Genomic DNA, 7,449 nt, shown 5'->3' with positions numbered 1-7,449 from the left:
AAAAAAAAAAAAAAGAACAAGAAGAAGAAGGGTGCTGAGATGAGGCTAGAGAGGTAACACAGACTCTCATACACCAAAATTAAGAACTTTGGATTTTATCCTAAGTACAGTGGGAAATTACCAAACAGTTATAAGCAGGGGATTCAACTGATGTTGGAGAAAGAGCATTCTGGGCTGCTGTGTGAAACAGGATTGAAGTGGCCAAGAGCAGAGACAGAAGCAAATTCCAGTTATCTCAGAAGGTTGGTGGTGGCTTGGACTGGGTGGTAGTGGAGACAGGGAGAAGTACATGAAAGTCTATTTTAGGAATAGAAGTGTGAGATGTGGCTGAATTGGGTATGAGGATAGTTAAGAGTGTTTGAAGACAAGGTTGACTCTGAGATCAAGAAATGCCACTTCTGGGATTGAAAAGATTGCAGGAGGAAGCAATTTGAGGCAAGAGGGAGTAGATCAGGAGCTTAGTTTATGTGGCAAAGAGAAGATGTAATGTAAATTTACCCTGAGAATATTCAGTCCTGTTAGAAAAGATAAGTAAGCATGTAGTTTGGAAAACATGGGTGAAACATTTTAAGATGTTTCAACAAAATGTTTGTTAGACATAGGCAGAAGGGTGTGTTAAATAGTTAGCGAGTAGAGCATTTGTGTGTTAAACATAGAAACGGCCAAGAGATGCCTAATATTCATGAGGCACCTGAGTACTGAACAGCCATGATATACTAAATGCACAAAAGGTACTAAATATTCCTAATATCCTAAACATGCATAAGGCATAGAAAGCACTAAATATACCAAAGGCACTAATATTCAGGAGACACTAAATATATATGGGCACTCAATATTCATGTGATTTTGTTTTTGTTTTAGATGGAGTCTCTCTCTGTCGCCCAGGCTGGGGTACAGGGGCGCAGTGGCACGATCTTGGCTCACTGCAACCTCCGCCTCCCAGGTTCAAGCGATTCCCCTGCCTCAGCCTCCAGCGTAGCTGGGATTACAGGCGCCCACCATCACACCCAGATAATTTTTTGTATTTTTAGTAGAGACAGGTTTCATTGTATTAGCCAGAATGGTCTCGATCTCCTGACCTCGTGATCTGCCCGCCTCACCTTCCCAAAGTGCTGGGATTACAGGTGTGAGCCACCACACCCGGCCTGTTTTGTTTTTGTTTTGAGACAGGGTCTTGCTCTGTCACCCAGGCTGGAGTACAGTGGCGCAATCACATCTCACTGCAACCTCTTCCTCCCAGGCTTAAGCGATCCTCCCACTTCAGCCTCCCAAGTAGCTGTGACTACAGGCATGTGCCACCAGGCCCAGCTAATTTTTGCATTTTTAGTAGAGATGGGGTTTCGCCATGTTGCCCAAGCTGGTCTCAAACTCCTGGGCTCAAACAATCTGCCTGCTCAGCCGCCCAAAGTGCTGGAATTATAGGTATGAGCCACTGCACCTGGCCCATAATGTTTTTAAAATATAAGTTTTATTTTGTTTTCAATTGACACATAATAATTGCACATATTTATGTGGTACAGTGTGATGTTTTGATACATATACACATTGTGTAACCATCAAATCAGGGTAATTAGCATTTCCATCATCTCTCATAAGGTTTTGTTTTATGAGACAGGGTCTGGCTCTGTTGTCCAAGCTGAAGTGCAATGGTGCAATCTCAGCTCACTGCAACCTCTGCCTTCCAGGCCATCCTCCCACCTCAGCCTCCCAAGTGGCTAGGACTACAGGCATGCGCCATCACTCTTGGCTAAATTTTTTTTTTTGTATTTTTGGTAGAGATGGGGTTTTTCTGTGTTGCCCATGCTGGTCTCGAACTCGTAAACTCAAAGCAATCTCCTGCCTTGGCCTCCCAAAGTGCTGGAATTCCAGGTGTGAGCCACAGCGCCTGGTCCCTCTCATGAGGGCTTTGCGTGTGTGTGTGTGTGTGTGTGTGTGTGTGTGTGTGTGTGTTTTAATTTCCAACTTTTGAGTTCAGGGGTATGTATGCAGGATGTGCAGGTTTGTTACATAGGTAAAAGTGTGCCATGGTGGTTTGCTGTGCAGATCATCCCATCACCTAGGTATTAAGCCCAGCATCCATGAGCTATTCTTCCTGATGCTCTCCCTCCTCCCACACGAGGTTTTAATTCAACCTATTGGTGACATTTATTCTGGCCCATGTGCCCTCTGCTCAAGATATACAAATATAATTGTGACTGCTCATCAGGCTAATTAGCAAGCTACGGCTATGGCCCTGAAAACTTGTTCCTCTGTCTGAAAAAGCAAGTGTGTGTCACTGGACCAGGACATCTATCTGTGGGTACCCTTGCTTAAATGTCAACTCTGGCCCTTGTAACATCATCATCAGGGAAGGAGATGCAATAGAAAAGGATACAGAACAGATGAACCTGTGCACCCTAGATTCAGGTAGTATGGTCCTTCCAACCAGCTTGCACCCTACCCTAACTTGGTTAAATAGCCCCATCCCTTTTCCCTTGCATCTTGCTCTGTGTTTTAAGTTGATTTAATAAACCATGTGATTCAAGCATTTTAGCTTTGTCTAGGAGGCTTTCTGTTGTGTGACCTCAGGGATAGCCCTGTGGTCATGAACTTGGAAGCTATTATTGCAGCAAGATAATTTCCCACATGACAGAAGTCATGGGTGTATTGTTTTTTGTTTTTTTGGGTTTTTTTGGCAGTGAGTTAGCATGTTTAAAGTGGTGTTTTGGAAAGATTATGTGGCAGCTGTGTGTGGCATGGATTGAAGCAGAAAAGACTGAAGGCAGAACTAAGACAAGAGTGCTGGCTAGAAGCTCTGAGACCCTAAACCAGTGTAGGAGCACTAGGAATAAAAGAATAGGGCGTATTTTAAGAGACATTTTTAAAGGAAACATCAGTAGGATTTGGTGATTTACTGGAATTAAGAAAGAGCAAATGGGCCGGGCGCAGTGGCTCATGCCTGTAATCCCAACGCTTGCAAGGCAGGCAGATCATTTGAAGTCAGGAGTTCGAGACCAGCCTGGCCAACATGGTAAAACCCTATCTCTGCTAAAAATATAAAAATTAGCCAGGTGCAGTGATGCACACCTGTAGTCCCAGCTACTCAGGAAGCCAAGGCAGGAGAATTGCTTGAACCTGGGAGGCACAGGTTGCGGTGAGCAAAATCACACCACTGCACTCCTGCCTGGGTGACAGAGCGAGACTCCATCTCAAAAAAAAAAAAAAAAAAAAAAAAAGAAAGAAAAGAAAAGAAAAAAAAGAGCATATGAGTAGAATCAAAGACCATTAAAATTTTCAAATGCAGATGGCTGAGGGAGTGATAGAACCACTGAATGTAATAGGTGGTCTAAATCTGTTAAGTTTTAGATTCGTTGGTTGTAGCTCTCCATGGGGTCATCCAACTGGAGATAACTTGATTACATCCAACAATGGCGTTGGCATTGATTAATCCTTCTCTCCCTTCCCTTCCTTCCCTCTAGCTATTTAGTTTCCAAGTAGTATTGCTCTTTTTCATGAAAATACCTTGTTTCTGTCTCTTGCTTTCTCTTATCTGTTCGCTGCTGTCTCTCCAGTTCAGGTTCTTGTCCTCACATCCCAGATTATTATAATAACCTCCTAACTGGTGCCTGCTCACAGACATCATTGAAACATTCTGGTCTTGGTGGGAGCAGTTTAAAGTAATTGTTCCAAATGGACAAAATGGCTTGTTATACCTTTCTTCCTTCCATGCCATGTGAATGGCTACAGGAAAGAGTCATCCTGGTTCCACTTTCCTCCCATGCAAAGTGCCGGGTCCAGGGGAGCTGTGATTTAGCAGCTTTGTTGCACTCAAGACAATCGACCCGAAATTCTTTCTACTGATGATTGGCTGTTGTGGAGGGAATTGAGGCTATGAGAGATGGGCAATGTCCTGCAGTCACAGCCCAGTAAGGACACTAAGTGACTCTTGGAGAGTGACAAATGAAGGCAGGGTACTTGGTGAATGGTTATCTCACCCTCTTTTTCTTTTTCTTTTGTTTTTCTTTGAGACAGAGTCTCGCTATGTCGCCCAGCCTGGAGTGCAATGCCATGATCTCGGCTCACTGCAATCTCCCCCTCCTGGGTTCAAGCGATTCTCCTGCCTCAACCTCCCGAGTAGCTGGGATTACAGGCGCCCACCACCATGCCCAGCTAATTTTGTATTTTTAGTAGAGACGGGGTTTCACCACGTTGGTCAGGCTGGTCTCGAACTCCTGACCTCGTGATCCACCCATCTCGGCCTCCCAAAGTGCTGGGATTACAGGTGTGAGCTACCATGTCCGGCCTCACCCTCTTAACTTGTCAGTTTGGAGCTAAGCATCAGGAACATGAAGCAAGGGTGAAGCAGAAAGAGTCACCCCAGAAACTGAGGAATAACAAGAACATAGTGGTAGGAGGAGCCAGAGTTAAGGGCGGGCAGGCAGTGCAGCTACGTAGGTTGGGAGGACAAAAAATCACAGAAAGTAAAGGACAGAAGGAGTAGCATGCATGAACCATGGGGTAAGCAAGCAGGAGGTCAAATCCAGGGACCCAGGATCCCTGGCAGGTAGCTGACGGTGGGGAGACAGTTGAGGTATGGCCTAGGAAATCAAGGGTCAGGGAGCGGGAATCCAGACTGGGAGACTGGAAAGCAACAGGTCAGGCACCAGGCAGAGGGCTGAATGTTAGGGGTGGGGTCCTCAGGCCAACAAGTCCCAGAAACAGATATAAGCAGCAAGAATGGAGCCCAAAATTTTGTAAGTCAAGGGGTCTCAATTTTCCAATTAGAGCCAGACCTGCCTCAGGGCACGTGTTCCTTATAACTTGAATGTAGCTTTAAAAATATGATTATGGCTGGGTGTAATCCCAGTATTATGCCTGTAATCCCAGTACTTTGGGAGGCCAAGGGGGGCAAATCACCTGAGGTCAGGAGTTCAAGACCAGTTTGACCAACACAGTGAAACCCCATCTCTACTAAAAATACAAAATTAGTTGGGCGTGGTGGTGCATGCCTGTAATCCCAGCTACTTGGGAGGCTGAGGCAGGAGAACCACTTGAACCTGGCAGGCAGAGGTTGCAGTGATTGGAGATCATGCATTGCACTCCAGCCTGGGCAACAAGAGCGGAACCACGTTGGTCAGGCTGGTCTCGAACTCCTGACCTCGTGATCCGCCCACCTCAGATATAAATACATATATATATACACACACACACACATATACATGTATGTATGTATTTTTTGCCTAGCCAGAGATGTAAAGAACATATTCCTAGTATTTATTCCTATGCTGCTCTGAATCCAAGAATCATTCGGTCACTCCTTTGGGAATGGAATCAGCCCGCATATCTCTCTAGGGTGAGAAGGCAGAGAGAAGGAGCAGGAAGGGATAACATTTGGAGTTGGCCAGGTCCAAGAGCTCACGACATAATGTTCTAAATGGCCAAATGCTGGCTGTCATGGCTCGCACCTGTAATTCCAATGCTTTGGAAGGCCGAAAGGATTGTTTGAGGCCAGGAGTTCGAGACCAGCTTGGGTGACATAGCGAGACCTTGTCTCTACAAAAAAAAAAAAAAAAAAAAAAATTAGCCAGGTGTTGTGGCACACGCCTGTAATCCTAGCTACTCAGGAGGCTGAGGCAGGAGGATCGCTTGAGCCCAGGAGTTTGAGATTACAGCACCACTGCACTCCAGCCTGGGTGACAGAGAGAAGCCCTGTCTTTTAAAAAAAAAAAAAAAAAAAAAAAAAAAAAGTACTCCTTGTTATCAAAAGCTTGAGATCTGATAAATGCCTCAACCCAAGCAGGACAACTAAGAGTTTTAAAGTTTTAAAGGAGGCCAGTGGGGATTTTGCGGGAGCCAAGTCTTCTCTAATTTACCAATCAGTCATTTACCTCTGCATTCCCTGAGAACAGAAATAAAATTGGTACAAATCGACATATTCTGTAATATGTTCAAAGTGTTCTTTAATTAGTTCGTATACATTTATTCTTTTTTTGACTTATTAGAGTATGAGAACCTGAGGACAGAGTAGATGTCCCTTTAGAGTAGCAGTTTTTAGACTTTAAAAAATTATAAAGGCCAGGCACGATGGCTCACGTCTATAATGCTAGCACTTTGGGAGGCCGAGGCAGGTAGATCACCTGAGGTCAGGAGTTCAAGACCAGCCTGACCAATGGTGAAACCCCTTCTCTACTAAAAATACAAAATTAGCCAAGTACAAAATTAGGTGCATGCCTATAATCCCAGCTACTCGGGAGGCTGAGGCAGGAGAATCATTTGAACCCAGGAGGTGGAGATGGCAGTCAGCCGAGATCGTGCCATTGCACTCCAGCCTGGGCAACAGGAGCGAAACTCCATCTCAAAAAAAAAAAAAAAAAAAATTACAACCCATACATTTTATGTATGATCCAGGTCACATGCACTTATATAATCATGTAAGTGGAAAACAAAGTTTTTCCAGACATTACTTACCCTTCCCATTGGTGCTGCACTATGATCTTTTCTATTCCATTCTGTTCTAATTTTTTTTAATGCTAGTTACATCTCACTAATTGATTTTGCAACTCACTAATGGATTACATATTGCAGTTTGGAAAACTCCGCTAATGAGTGTGTGAAGGCATATAGAGAAAGACATTGTCAAGAGAATGAGAAGACAAGCCACAGACTGGGAGAAAACATTTGCAAAATACACATCTGATAAAGTACTGTTCTTCAAAATATACAAAGAAAGAAATCTTTTAAAATTTTTCTGATTTTTTATTTATTTGAGATGGAGTCTTGCTCTGTTGCCCAGGCTGGGTACAGTGGCATGATCTCGGCTCACGGCAACCTCCTCCTCCCAGATTCAAGCAATTCTCATGCTTCAGCCTCCCGAGTAGCTGGGATTACAGGTGCATGCCACCACACCCAGCTAATTTTTTATACTTTTGGTAGAGACGAGGTTTCGCCATGTTGGCCAGGCTGATCTCAAACTCCTGACCTCAAGTGATCTGACTGCCTCAGCTTCCTAAAATGCTGAGATTACAGGTGTGAGTCATTGTGCCCAGCCACTATTTATTTATTTATTTCAGATATGATCTTGCATTGTCACCCAGGCTGGAGTGCAGTGACATGATCATGGCTCATTGCAACCTTCATCTCCCTGGGCTCAGTAGTCCTCCTGCTTCAGTCCCCCAGAGTAGCTGGGACTACAGGCATGTTCCACCATGCCCGGCTAATTTTTAAATTTTTTTGCTATGTTGCCCTCAAATTCCTGGGCTCAAGAAATCCTCCTGCCTTGGCCTCCTGAAGTGTTGGGATTACAGATATGAGCCACCATGCCCAGCCAAGAACTCTTAAAACTCAACAATAAGAAATCAAATAACACAATTAAAAAATGTATCAGGCCGGGCACAGTGGCTCATGCCTGTAATCTCAGCACTTTGGGAGGCCAAGGCGGGCGGATCACGAGGTCAGGAGATTGAGACC

Source organism: Mandrillus leucophaeus, unplaced genomic scaffold (genome assembly GCF_000951045.1).
Source record: "Mandrillus leucophaeus isolate KB7577 unplaced genomic scaffold, Mleu.le_1.0 Scaffold290, whole genome shotgun sequence".
Lineage (NCBI taxonomy): Eukaryota > Metazoa > Chordata > Mammalia > Primates > Cercopithecidae > Mandrillus > Mandrillus leucophaeus.
The sequence above is the reverse complement of the archived record's forward strand: the minus strand, read 5'-3'. Positions refer to the sequence as shown.